The following is a 15,635-nucleotide window of genomic DNA, read 5'->3' as shown; positions in this document are numbered from 1 at the left end:
TCAAAAGTCAATAGGTACATTATAGTACATTTAAAGTCTCTGCATACTAACAAAATAACATGGGATTACACGACCTAGTTAAAATAGTACTTGATTTTAAATTTCTTCGGTTATTTTTATCATGTCTTTGCAAATTGTTAATCTCATAGATAAAACAATGAAACTAATTATGGTCTACAACTCAAGAAACAATAATAGACAAAAGGTCAACTCTAAATCAACCAGGTTATCTTCAAACTTGATGTTATAATACAACTTTGTTAAAATTAATTTATTTCAATTTGTTTCACACTTGGCAAAATACCACAATATCTTGCTCAATCTAACGCTAGGTTCTTTTTTTATTGACTTGATTGTAAATGTTTTTCTCAAACTATTACAATTCTTTCCAAATTCTTACCTATTTTCATCAAACCAAATTGTTCATTTGGTCGGTAATTTTATCAGTCTAGGAGAGCCATACTTAGTCAAATCATCAATAACAGTAGTTCACATGCAATGAGAAAACATTTACAATCATTTCCTGCATGTTTAAGTACTTTGTTCAAAGTCTATTAAAAGTACTTATTTTTCAATTCCTACTTAACTTTCAAATATACTGTGAATTCATTTATTTTGTGGGTAGCAATTTTCATAGATTAGGGAAAACTGTCAGAGGCATATTTAGGGCCCCCCCCCCCTTTTTGGGAAAAAATTGGTTACTTATAATAAGGAATCACTGAAGTGTGACTGGAGCGGGCCCCCTCTTAAGCAGTCAATGGCTCCCCAAATATGAAAAATTCAGGATCCACCACTGACTTTTTTGTGAATTTTTGAATTCGTAGTTGTACTTGTATAAAATATTTTGCTTGCTTATCCCAAGGATATATAAATATACTCTGTTATCCTCCCATAATCCATTCTTCTTTCATTCATTTATCAACTTTACTATATACTGTCGGGATATTATGGTTAAATAGTATAAAACTACAAACGATGATGGCTTGTGGTTTTGTGGTTGTCATTATGGTTTGTTGTTATCTTTGTGAAAATTGGTATCAATTTTTAATTTCTCAATAATGTTATAAATATTAATGTTGGTTAACCACAGGGCACACACATTTATTTGAGCATATTTAACCACAAAATATTTCTATATTGATCTGATAAAGATCTGCCACACACAAATATCTCCTGAAAATTATTTATAATCTAAGTAACAGGACTGATTAAATGATATCATTTAATATACAAAATATAAGCTTGATGCAAAATGAAAAGGTTGCATAAATATTCAATTTTATTTTATTCCAGAACTTCAAACAAATAGCAATATTGTCTTTCTATGTTGTGATGTTACACTTTAGTAAAAGGTGAAGGTTGGTACCTATTTAAATGTTTAAACCTGCTAAATTTGTTTGCAACTGTGAGGTCGAAGATAAACAAATACATAATTTCATTACTGATGACAATTATGTATCAATATTGTAACGGTTTCCTTTATCCTGCCTTTTGAGAAAAAACATTTTTTTTTAAAGTTAGGTCAACGGAAAAGGGAAAAAGAGATGTAATAAATAAAATTGTGAAGTGTGACAAACAGTAAAATCTGTTTTAACGAATATCAAAGAAAATCAAAATGTTGGTTAAATAAGAAAGGTGATCAACTTACACAGGTTAACTTAATAAAGAATATTCAGTTGTAACTACAGTATGATTTTGGCCAAATAAATTAGACTCAACTCAAATATGCATTTTACCATGCCGACATCTGACCTATCAAATCATACATCATTGGCCTATACAAAATATGATTGAAGCTTTCAGAAAGTATTTTTCCTCTATACTGCAAAAACGTTGAAAAATGTATGTGTATCCCTAAGTACAAGTAGTCAATAAAGACAGGTTTCTTAATTTAAACTGAGCTCAATTTCAACAGTTTTCACTGTAAAAACATAATAAGAAAATAGTCTGCTTATTTTTCAACAAATCAAAAGCAATTTATAAACAACAATTTTCTTTTATAAATGCATTACCTCACACAGTAAAATCATGGTGTATTCCCTCTTTCCAGAATTATGAATCATATTCCAAATCCACAAACATATTTGCACAATCCTAGCTAAATTTTATCAAGGTTTTCATACTGTCGGCGAACTACTTTGCATATCAAATACATTTTGTTAAATAGACTGTAAATAAACCATTTAGTATATAAACATACTGCACCTGGTATACCTTGATAATATTTTAAATGTCTAAAAAAAAAATCATAATAAAAAATTATAGGGAACCAAAAAATCTAAAGAGTTTTTTTTTCTAATTTTACCAAATTACCCCTGAATCGAATATTTATAATTTGTTTTACTTCGTATCTTAATGCCCTATTTGTCATAAGTATACCCTGCTGATTACATATTAAGGACATTTTGAGGAGGTTAAAAATAAGGACTGGGTTAAACAAACAAAAACGTAACCTTATGCTTATCAGAGATATCAAAATACAACAAATCTTATTTCTTTTTAAAATTTAAAGGAAAACTAAGTACTGTATTATCTGTAAGGTCATGACTTAAATTTTTTCATTCTTAATATCTTAATAATAAATGTGTTTTGATAGTTGTAATTTCTTATTTTCATTAAAAACATTATATTTAAATCCCATATTTATTTTATTTTTATTGCTTTAATTATATCCACACTTCAATACCTTCCAAAAACTATTTGCATTAACTAATTTTCATAAACATACATTGTAACAGACTTGTTTACTCCTAACTGGAGATGCCTTCAGTTTTGGTTCAATTCTTGATTGTCTCAAATCAAAGACCTTCAAATAAGTATATGTTGCTGAGTGCTTAACAAAGTAAGAGTTAAGATTAAATTGTTTACCCCTAGTTCTATGGTCATTAGAAGTTTTATTCAAAACATATTCCATGACACACTTATTCATATACACCAGTAACAATTTATTTTTAATGAAAACTGCCTTGTTAGAATGGTATTTAATTAATTTTAGCTACTGGACATTTCAGCAGAAGTCAATCAATCACACAAACATCATACCTCGAGATTTAGCAAGAGTTTTAGTGTCTCGGTTGCAGAATACTCTTCATTTCATTATTAAAAAAAAATGTGTTCAAACATGTTTGCTGAAAATTGTAAAGGTTTATTGGCATTATAACCAGTTCTAAAATAGGTCTATTTCTAGCACAAACAAATATTAGACTACAACACTGAGTGAAACCACAAAAGAATATCTTTGGCCCTGCAAACTATGAATACATTGCAGTAAGTATATTCAATTATCCCCCCTTTAAATAGGGCTTACAAGGTACATGGACATACACTCAGACAGGGTGATTCCTATATACCTTTTAAAAAAAATGCAAAGATGCAGTTTTGCACCGGTCCAAAGTCAGGAAGGACACTTCAGCCTTTGTTAGTCTTGTATGTTATTGTTTTTTAATATTACACTAGTTCATTTATACATTTAATATTATTTGATTTTATTACTACCACTGGGTCGATGCCTCTGCTAAAGGACTATTAGTCCCCGAGTGTATCACCAGCCCAGTAGCCAGTACTTCGGTACTGGCATGAAAATACGGATTTTTTTATGTTATTAAAATTTGCTGTTACAAAATATTAGAAATTATTAAAAATTAAGGAATGTATCTCCCTCATGCAAAGCTCTGATTCCTTTCACGAATTTGGCTATACTTTTTGGACAATTTGGATTATAGCTCTACATCTTTTATATATTCTTTGGATTATAAATATTTTGGCCACGAGCATCACTGAAGAGACATGTATTGTCGAAATGCGCATCTGGTGCAACAAAATTGGTACCGTTGATTTTATTAATAGTTTAGTGTGATGTTTATCTTATCATTTTACTTTATTTAAAATAACCTGTAACCTTGCAATTACAGACCTTTAAACACATATGAGGAGAAAAGTTTATACAATGTAATAATAATATTATAGACTAATACCTTAAAGTACAATTAACTCATACTCCAGATTTGTTAACGGTATTTTCCATAGGAAATTATGTGTTGTTCAAATATTTTAAACCTCCCACTAATATGACTTCTTGAGTAGCTCTCGTCAAATAATGACCTCTTAGCTCCTGTCAAAATATATTGAAGATATCAATACAATACTTTGAGAAACCTGTATTTCTTTCTAATATCAGCTGCCGGACACAAAATAATTGAAAAGAAATGTAAAAGAGAAACTTAGGTGAATATTCTGAGAACTCAAGTTTGAATCACATAAAAAATTTGCATCCTGCATCAATAAGAACTGGTATCAATAACGGAATAACAGTCTATATGACAGATTAAGCAAATGGATTTCAATTCAGCATCCACAGGACTTATATTTATAAAATTCAGAAAAAAATGAAATCATTATTATAATGAATATTTGAATGAAAAATGTATCCAAAATATTTAATGTATAAAACACTATATAACACATTTTCAATATACTGTTGAAATATCAGAACAAACCATTTAACCATATCCTTATTGTTAGAGTACTTCACAATACTAGTCACGAACCCTACACAGGTCCTGTTAAGTAATTACGTCTTATGCGTTCAGTGGTAAGTGAGAAGTGAAGTACTTATTAAAAAATATCACATTATATGACAAAAAGATCAAGTGATTTCAAGTGATCTTAAGAGAAGAAACTGAAACTGAACAATCCGATGGACTTTGAATGTATATCTCTTACATCACAGACAACAATCATAACCCGGATGTTCAGTTTCAATGGACTGATAAAAAAGTAAAAAATGAATCATTTATATCCTAAAAGAAGGACATATGATATTTATGACTATTAAATCACTAGATTTGAATTTAAGAATACAGGAACTAATATGTTTTTCACTTGTATGTAACCTTGATGAAAACAATAAATAAAGGATTGGATCAATTGTCCTTGAATTTCCTGTTTATGCTTACCTTTGGAAATTTTGGAAAAATGTCTAGAGCTATTTTTTAAAAATGTTTCTCATCACTATTCTTAAATGCATTAACTGAAATGAGATTCAGTATGTTATTGAACGAGACTCTAAAATCATGAGAAAACAAAGAACTTATTGCTATTGACTTCAACCTATACAGCTTCCTGTTGGGATCAAGCATCTTAAATCATAGGTTATCAGTAATGAACTGAGGAGGGGAAAAGTTGAGAAAGCAAACATTTGGAAATTTTGATAGTTTATGAACTAATTAAAGACAAATTGCAGTACAAAACAAATAGGGCATTCCCACACTTGCAAATACATAATTAAAGGACATAAATTAGAATGGGTAAAAGTAAGGCTACCCAAAACAGACTTGATTATGCAAATATTTCATCACAAGATCACTTGACTCATTCATTTCCGACTAAGCAAAGGGTCACTCATTATATTGCTTTTTTAATACAAAATGTATTGCAAACAGACTTGCTTATGCAAATTTTTCATCAAAAATATCATTTGACTACTTTTATTCCAATATTACTGATAGATATATGACCAGACTGAGTAAAGCGACACTCAGTTTATTACTTTTTTTAATACAAAATAGACTTGCCTATGCAAATTTTTCAACAACATCAACTGACTAATTCATTTCCATAAGTATGTAGACGGTTATGGCCCAGTCTGACTAGGGTGGGTAAACAAACTAAACGGCTTAAGAATCAACTTAATACCCCTTATATAACATCAAATAAATATTTTACCAGGTGACCTTACAAATAAAAGCATATTTTTTTATCAGTACATGTATCATAAGGTACAAGCATCTTTTTACTGTTTAAAAGATATTTATCATATATAGTTATTTCAAAATGAAATTGAAGCATTCTTCAGTAGCACTTTAATAGTAAAGTATCTTCAGACATTAATCAATTATTTAAAAATTTCCCATGACAGTATCTTATGATGACATCAAATGTTCATTAAATGCCTGTATATGGCATTAAGTACAAATACAGAATTCAAATAAATGTTTGATAAATCAAAGTAGAATTTTTCTAAAGAATGCAATGGAAAATTGATCTGTCAATTTTAAAAAGATTAAAATCTCTTCAATTTTCATGTTTTTTCAATCCTTTTACTGTCTTCTCAGGGCAAGTAATACATGTTGAAATGCAACCACATCTGACATTAAACAAAAGTTACTTTAACAGGCATCAATCCTTTACTTTCTTCATTTTCCCTTGAACCTCAAAAAGATTATGTACATTGTTAAATCTGGTTAGTATTATTTGAGTTGCCTTGTAATGCCTTAAATCTAAAGAAATATAACAAAACAAAAAATAGTTTTTGTTCTCTTCTAAGACTTCTAGTTTATGTTGATATGAGCATCTCTGATGAGTCTTCCTTAGACGAAACGCGCGTCTGGCGTACTAAATTATAATCCTGGTACCTTTGATAACTATAATGTCATTCATGCTAAAAAACAAGTCATATTGGAAAACATCCTGTTCGCCTTTTGCTCTGAAACAAGATACAATGAAGTCCATATTCTTTTATTTATTTGAAGGATCACTGTTATCAAATTTAATGTCAACGAGTACAAAAATAAAGGACCAAATACATCAGCAAAACATTATACAATGGCCAATCTCTTTTCTTAAATGCAAAATGCCTTGAAATTATCATTCAAGGGCAATAACTCCTACACATAGTAGACTGACTATTTTATCTGTTTACTTTTTTAGAGATGAAATTTGCATTTAGAACTTCTCTCTTTTCTAATATTATTTTCAAGATAATAAGCAAAAACCAAAAAGGAAATGGTTAACATCATACATTAGAGCCAATAGCTCCAACAGGAAGTCAACTGACAAAATTTCTTCTCTGTTCTGATTTATTTGTAGATCTTGTTGTGTTGATCATTTTTGCATTGAAAATTCTATTATGCTTTACTTTTGGAAATGAATAATCATCATTTAAGGACAAAAACCCCTAAATGGAATCATCTCATAAAATTTATTAAATAGACCCCTTTCCTGTTCCCGGGTCCAAAGTTGTGAATATCATTCCCATGCAGATTAATCTTGTTTGCTGTCATTTTGACAGCCTGTTGTGGTATTTTGAAATCATTTCTCTCAACTGATCAGCTGGTGAAAATTTTCAGCCTATCCTAAAAAACTGTTATTTAAGTTAGTAAAAATGAGATCCCCATTCTAAAAATAGTTTTATTCAATATAATGGTGGTCCCCAACCTAAAAATGTTATTTCTAGTATGGAGAAGATTCAGTGTGATAAAATATTCTAAGCATCAAATTCAAATATTGGAATAAGATTTATGCAAAAATTAATATCTCACTTAAATATCAGTCACTTTTATATTGCACACTGTGGATTGATTTATTGAAGTTGATTTCATTTAGCTGTCATTGTCCAACTTCAGTTAAATCTTACAAAAGCCTTCACTTCTTAAAGATCTACAACTCAACAAAGATCAATTTGCAAAAATCGTGAAAATTTAACTCCATTTAGTCACAGGAGAAAACATATCCAGCATGTCCAAATTTGAATAGATTTTGTCAAAATTTTTTAAGTTATTGAACAAACACTATTTGACAGCCTCCCACCCAACTGCCGTATGCATAACCAAACTAATAAACGATTCTTCATTTGTAAATCTGGTTGAAAACTGTTTGAATCATAGCTTTCAAAAATCTTAAAACTTCTTCCATAAACATGAATATGAGCATTTTTGTTCATTTATGACTGAAAATTTCACATAACTGAGGTAGAATGGTAACAATTCTAGCCACAAATCAATAACGAATCTTGACCAAATGCCACATCTCCATACTTCCCAAAAGTATTGATACTGCATAAAACATGTTCAATTTGGGGATTCAAATATTGAGAAATACTTTAAAACAATATTTTCTCATTATTCATCCACAACCACTACACACTAATAAATTTTTGGGGGGATGGGAAAAGGCTTATGTTCAGTCATTGGGTGGTTGAGGGGGAATTGAGATATAAATTTTGAAATAATCATTATCATTAACAGACCATGATTAGTACTATAAATGATTCACTTAAAACTCCTTTACCAATTTGGACCATTCTCACTGCATTTTGGTCTTGTTTAAACATTTTGCAATTCAGAAATTCAATTTTAAAATGACCTGCATTTTGATATGATGCAATCTAAGAGATTATTTTGATCAAACAAATTTTATTATTTGTCAACATAAGATTTAATTATTTGGTTACACCTATTATTCCCTATCATCACTATAATTGACACCTGTATAAATCTATTTATTACTAAAAAATAATCCAGATGATACTTTAATGTCCTTTACACAGCAAGGAAACGGTAATAAATCAAAGAACTGTAACTCTAGATTTTTTTCGTATATTTGACATTTATATTGATCATTAATTTAGGAGAAAGACATTTAAGATAAATGTAAACAATGTTGTTGCATTCAATAATTTTCAACAAATTGTGCATTAGTTTTTCACTTTTTTAGTAGGACAACCTTTAAGCTTATAATGTTAAGCATTTTTCAGAATGAATGATTTTTGAGTATCAAGGGTAGGTAAATGTATTACAAAAATGAGCATTGCGTTTCAGTCAACATCATGTACAATAGAGCTATAAGATTACCTTGATCAATGTCCTTGATATATAAAAGGGTTAAGTCCAACAATACTTGGATGCACCCAAGACAAAAATTAAATTTTCAATATTTATTGCCATAATTATTTTTGTCATTTGCTTTCAGGATAGAAATCATTCAATTCAAACACAGACCTGATAAAACACAGAAACATTTGATTGGTAATCAGAAATTACTTACTTATACATTTATACAAAAAAAATAGAATACAACACGTTTAATAATTTCTTGCATCCGAAGCGCTTTTCTGGATTTACCTTCATCAGGAAAGCTCAAGGCCAAACATTTGAAATCCGAAGATAGATAAGTACCGAAAATCGTTGAAGAGCTATATGTCAAAAATACCAAATATAAAAGTTGCTCTGTCTAGTATTACAAATACTGCCATTAGGACTAAATACATCCATCACCATTTATATGATTACTGTAGTTTTCTGTAGATCTGTTATGATTTACATTGTTTTCTTTCAATTGATCATATTCCTCGATAAGTCTGAAAGAGGGACGAAAGATACCAAAGGGACAGGTCATCATGCTCTTTGTCACATCATATTAAAGCATTGCTGTCTTTACCATGATCATTCAAATCATGTTAATTTTTCTCATGTTCTATTAACTCACTATGTTGCTCTGTATGTTTGATTAGTTCGTTATGTTCTAGAGACCATGCTCCTCATGATGTTCCATGAGCCCATGCTTCTCTGATTGTTCTGTTGTACAATCATGCTCATGAGGAGATTTTTCATCCTAAGTATCAAATAAAATGGTCATCGCATGACGTTAGAGGTTAACTTGATAATTAATTAGATGGCGTCTTGACTTAAACAAACACGAAACAAAGCAATGTATTTTCACGTTCGTGGCCTGTTTATTATTTATTTTAAACTTGTAATAGTTTGGATAAATGTTTTACATTGTTATGAATAAAATTACAGAAGTTGAGTCAAATCAGTGAACATGAAATTGGCAGCTAGTGCCCCTTAAATACTTGACACATTATAGGTTAGTTACACAAAATAACTGTAGTCAAAGAACTTAAAATTGGTAATTGCTTTTGTGGAATAAACTATGCCCCCCTCCCCCCCAAAAAAAAAGGTGTCGAATATTTTTAAAAATTGAGGAAGCGAGAGCTGATTTTGTAAACATTAGCTTTGTGAAATTCAAAGACTGAAAAGTTTAATCAATTTAGGTAGATGATTTTAATAACTTGTCAAAATGTAAGTTCATATCATGCTTTTCCAAAAACATAATAAAAAGAATGGGTCACCGTGCTTATTTTCATGATACGTGTTGTAAATAATTTTGTTTATAGATTATACAATGGAAAACCCAATTTTTATCAAAGGATTTGGAGATAAAATATAAGAAAATAGCTCTAATAAAATGCTTTCAAATAATAAAAAGAAAAAAATGAATTCACGCGACTTGTTTTCTTGCTACAGTAAATTCCTAACACATGCTATTGTAAAAGTAACTCTATCTGAATTATCTGCCCTTACATTTGAGGTGTCTCCCCTTTTGTTGCAAACTTGGAAAATATTAACACACAATTATTCTGTTTTCTTGGAAAATATTCTGTTTTTGTAAAATACAGCCATAAATATGATAAAACATGTCATTATTTGTATTAAAATGAAAATTCTTACACCTGAATTACCTACTACCCGCAAAATGTGCACATCTTATTAAAAATCTAAACCCATTGTTCTCTGGTATTTCAAAATCCAAGATGGAAGTATACCCTAGATTCCGTAATATTACTTATCTTTAAATTTATTTTTAAAGAATTCATGAAAAGGAATATCATAACAATAAACCTGTTATCGCGATATGTGTAACCTTTTTGGAGTTGATGCGACATAAATCAATCAGCAATCAACATGATCAATCACCAATTAAATCCAACAAATCGTTTGCAATCTGTCGATATGACATCATAGGGATAATATTGTTGAAAGATCTTAGGTGACATATAAATATTGGAACTCACACCACATCTTGCTATATCTTTTAATTCATAAACACATGAAATTGACTGAAAGTAATTCGTCTGATGTACCTTTTGTCTACTGATTATTACATAATAGATGGATAGATAAGACCATCATTATAAAATATTTATATAATAAAAAACAACAATAGGTTCTTTTTTTGTGTATATTTTAACTGATTATAGTAAGTACTGGTAAATAAAACAATATATCAAATCGCACATGCTAATGGTAAGACTTCCGTTCTAACGCCTAAATGCACTTAGACGTTAAAAAATATATACTGTTGGCGTGTGAATGAAGAACCAATTAATATACAATCTGTCATATTCAGTCTGATAAAATCAGCAATACAAGGGCGTCTTTTAATTACTTGCTGAGCGATGAATTCATATAACTACTACGCTCATCCTTTACCCATGGATTTCTAGATTTCAAGCAGATGTTTCCACTGACAATGTTCTAGATCTATATATATATATCATTTGTTCTTGGAGGCAGAAAACTAACAATCATCAAAAGAAAGTAAACCGATTTATTATCGCTTTGAAGTAAAATTTTAAATAATTGTAATCTATATATTCGTGTTGGTTTCATAGTTCTACTGAAAACTACCCATCCTAGATGCTACGTGAACATAAATCCAAGGTTTTTTGGGATTACATACACTTTAAATATCTTTCATCGTGCAATTTAACTAAAACATTGACTTTCCACCCTATTCAAAAATATTACCAATTCCAATCAAACAGACAAAAAGTGGTCCTGCTGAAATAAAGAATGGTCAACCTAGATGATTTTTGTACAAGAATCTTCAAATTGTTTCAGGTAGGCATGAGCCGTATTTTGTTGAATGTAGTTGTTATTCAAACAAAACATTTCTTAAACAAACATTATGTTTTTAGAGGGTTTCGGGCTTTAAAAAAAAAAGCTGTCAAACCAAGAGTTTGAATGGGTAAGGCTGAATGTATCATAAATCATCGTTTCCGCCATATAGATGATGTTCTCTCACCAAATAAAGAAAGTTTGATTGAATGCATCTTTCCCATCGAATTTCAAACGACGAATACAACTGATACAGTTAATTCTTCCAATTATTTTGACTTTACATATAGCATTTTACAATATGTATCTAGATCACCCCTAGTTTTTGGTGGGGTTCGTGTTGTTTATTCTTTAGTTTTCTATGTTGTGTAATGTGTACTATTGTTTTTCTGTTCGTCTTTTTCATTTTTAGCCATGGCGTTGTCAGTTTGTTTTAGATTTACGAGTTTGACTGTCCCTTTGGTATCTTTCGTCCCTCTTTTACAACAATGGTCGTTTGAAAAGAAAAAAAATTCAGCCTTCGAATTGTGAACTTTCTATTTCTGTGTTGCAACATTCATGCATCGCCTGAACATAAAGACTTTATTTGCCAGTTTATAAAATATTCCATAGCTTGCATTTCTAACAAGATTTCTTTTAAGACGGTTTCTGCTAACAAAAAAGCTGTCAATCCAAAGGTTTGAATTGGTTAGGCTGAAATCATCTTTTGAAAATTTTAAAGACGCCATCACGAGTTGGTTGAAATATCTGTTTCACAGACGACGACTGAAACACTCCAATTGATGCAACTACAATCTCGTCTTCTTTTCCTCGAATATTGCCTACAAAATTATACTTATCACTGGGTTTGTAAGAACCATTTACAAATTCGCTACTGCGTTATGATTAATAACTGCATACAACGTATGATCAAAATGTAAAGGAATAACATGACGACGGGTTTCAAATGTTGGATTAGAATCTGCTTTATCTGCCGAAGCACCCGAGATTAGCCTTGGGTTATGATGGTGTTCGTTACGCTCAGTTTTTCGTTTTATATAATGAGGTTTGTATATAGTTGTCTTTTTGTCGTTTTTAGTTTTTTGCAATGACATGGTCAATTTGTTTTCGACTTATCGAGTTTGTATGTCCCTTTAGTATCTTTTGCGTTCAACTCTGTACCTTTACTATTTAGATTGAAGATTCTAATCTTGTAACAACTAAACACTCTCTGACCTAGGTAACAACTGCTGCTAAAAAAAATATATGTCCAAAACTTTAATGTTAATTGTTTTCTTTATCACTCTATCGTTTATCAACAAATAAATAAGCTTTTATAAATAGTAATTTTCTGATACGTTCAAAAGCATTATAAATAATATTTGATATTAAAAGATTTTAATTGTATGACCACTTAATGCCATCAAGTTTATTGTTGATCCTTATCCAACGTCATTCTACCTCACTGGGGCAAAGCTGATGATCGTAACTGCATTCATGGTAATTCCAAGATGTCGGATAAAAAACATTAGGTCAGTATCTGCAGGATTGTATGTTAAAATGTTTCTATATTATTTTCCTGACAAAGCATACATTGGTACGATGTAAAGTCAAAGATTGCCGTACGGTTGCCTATACCTGTTTACACCCTATCCACTTCATTTGCATTTTGACGGAAAGTTGTATCCTCTTCCACCTCACCCCCCTCCTCCCTCATTGTTATCATCGTCGTCGTCTTCCTATTCGTCATCATCATCATCTTAATCAACCTAATCAAAAGCTACATCTTAGTCTTGTATCATTTAAGTATATTCATTATAAGAAAAAACCTTGAAGTAAGCCAATATCTGTCAATCAAAGGCAACACGATAGCCACTAAGGCATTCATCCGTTAAGGAATCGTCTGCTAATTTTTGGGAAAGAAAAAGTAGTTAGATGATGACATTCTGGTCATATTTACCATGCCAGATTTTCTCTTTCGAGTATTGCTTACGTGATATATAATAGATATGTTTCTCGACTGTCAGGATTTAAATAAAAACTTGATACCAGATAGATATCACCATGCAAATTCAACCTATGTTTCTTGGAATTAGTTCAGTAGTTTCAGAGGAGAGAAACCTTATAAATAAAGACAAACTACGACGTTCACAGCAGGATGTATAAAGCTCACAATGCTTTTTATAAGCAAACAACCTACAACTTTCAAAATATAGAAGGGCATACACAACAAGCACGGAGGCACATTGTACTGGATCCACGCAATATTATCAACAAGCCCAGCAATCAAGATGAGGATAGAAAATTAATACCGTATCACCCACTCTTCAAATGATTTAGTGATTACTGTCCTGGATCACATTTTTTTAAATCATTAACTTTTTCATAATGATTTGAATCGTTGATATATTGAATATAATGCTGTTGTTCGTTAACTATATCGAGAACATGTACAGATTCAGGATCTTGTTGCTTAATATGCAATGCTCAGAACATAACAGAATATAAAACCGGATTGCTAATGCCAATTAAATAACGGTACGAGTCTTTTAACACTGCTTGCTAACAAAAAAGCGTCCATCATCAACCGTATTATTGTAGAACTAAAACATTTACCCATTTACTGGTCATAATATTTTCTTTAAAAAAATGTACATGTATATTTTTCTGTTTGCAAGTCTTGTTTTTTTTTTTAGCTTTTGGCTATTAATACGACAATGCATAGATACATAACGCGTTTGCATGTTACTCTCATATTTGTCTGAATTTTTAAAAAGATATATGCATGACAGAAACTAAAAACATTGCTGTTCTTAATAAAATGAGGATTTTTTAATCTTTGAGATTTATTAATTTCAACTTTTTTCTTTCCGCAGATTTATAAATACAAAATATGAAGTACTAATAACAAATGTTAACAAGGCATCAGGTATAGAAGATAAAAAGTAGCGTTACATAGAAGAAAAATCTTTGATATCATACTTGGAGAAGTTTAGCTAACATGGTGTACTGCGGACAGAAAGAATAATAACTTGCCTGAACTTTCATTCGAAGTGGAAATTTCTTTTGTTTGCACAGTTTTTGTGAAATTTAAAATGATATGTTTTGTTTATTCTAAGTGTTAAATTCTGGAAATCTTAAGTTATTTTTGTTTCATCTGACCGATGTTTGAACCGTACCAGATACCCTTTTGGTGTGATGAAACATTTTTTTAAAAGAAGAACGGCCAGTTTCTGAGGTATTTAATTACAAAGGTTGTTACAAATCCTTAAAAAGTTAAACCTCGCTGGTATTTGAATTTTAAAGCGCCTTCTATATATATTTCGTTTATTTTACACAATTTTACATATTTAAACAAAATTGAAATGTTAGTGCTAAATGATGCTGTTTAAGAAAGAATTTAAAAGTAAAATTGCAAACATTTCACAAATTCTGTTACAATTTTTTGCAGCGACATCTCTTAACAAAATAGGCATTTTTCTTGTCGATGTCTTTAATAGCTGACTAAGCGGTATAGGATTTTCTCATTGTTGAATGCCGTATGGTTGCCTATAAATGCCTACACCCTATCCACTTCATCTGAACTTAGGTGGAAAGTTGTATCCTCTTCCACCTCATCCTCCTCCTCCTTCTTCGTCATCATCGTCGTCGTCTTCTTCCTCATAAACCTCATCATTTAAATCAACGTAATCAAAATCTACATCTTAATCTAGTATCATTTAATGTTAACTAAATGAATTCGTTTATTAGTATTAGTATTTGATAGGTATTTTATATTTATACGGAAAATGTGATTTTTAATCATCATTTGCATTTAGTGTTTTAGTGATATTTTGAAGTATTCGTGTTGAAATTAAAAGTAAATTTTCTTGTGTACAAAAACACAAATATTTTATTTTACAGTCACAAATTCTAAGATGAGCACAAAAATAACAAATATAAGATTTAATTTTAGATATAAAAAAAAATATCTAGTTCAACCAAATATAATTTGATAAGTTATTTAGATGAACAAGAAATGGTAATTATAATAATGATAAACAAAGTATGTGTAATAATACATTTTTTTAACTAATCTATTGACCCTTCACTGGGTATATACTGCATGATTGGTGCTTAACGTAACTTCAGCATTGTTGGCTTTTTTGAGGTGGTACGTTTTTATTGGTTGAAGAACCACCTTCAGCAGAAAAACTG

The sequence above is a fragment of the Mytilus trossulus genome, chromosome 3 (assembly GCF_036588685.1).
Source record: "Mytilus trossulus isolate FHL-02 chromosome 3, PNRI_Mtr1.1.1.hap1, whole genome shotgun sequence".
Taxonomy (NCBI): Eukaryota; Metazoa; Mollusca; class Bivalvia; order Mytilida; family Mytilidae; genus Mytilus; species Mytilus trossulus.
This window is presented reverse-complemented; position numbering follows the sequence as displayed.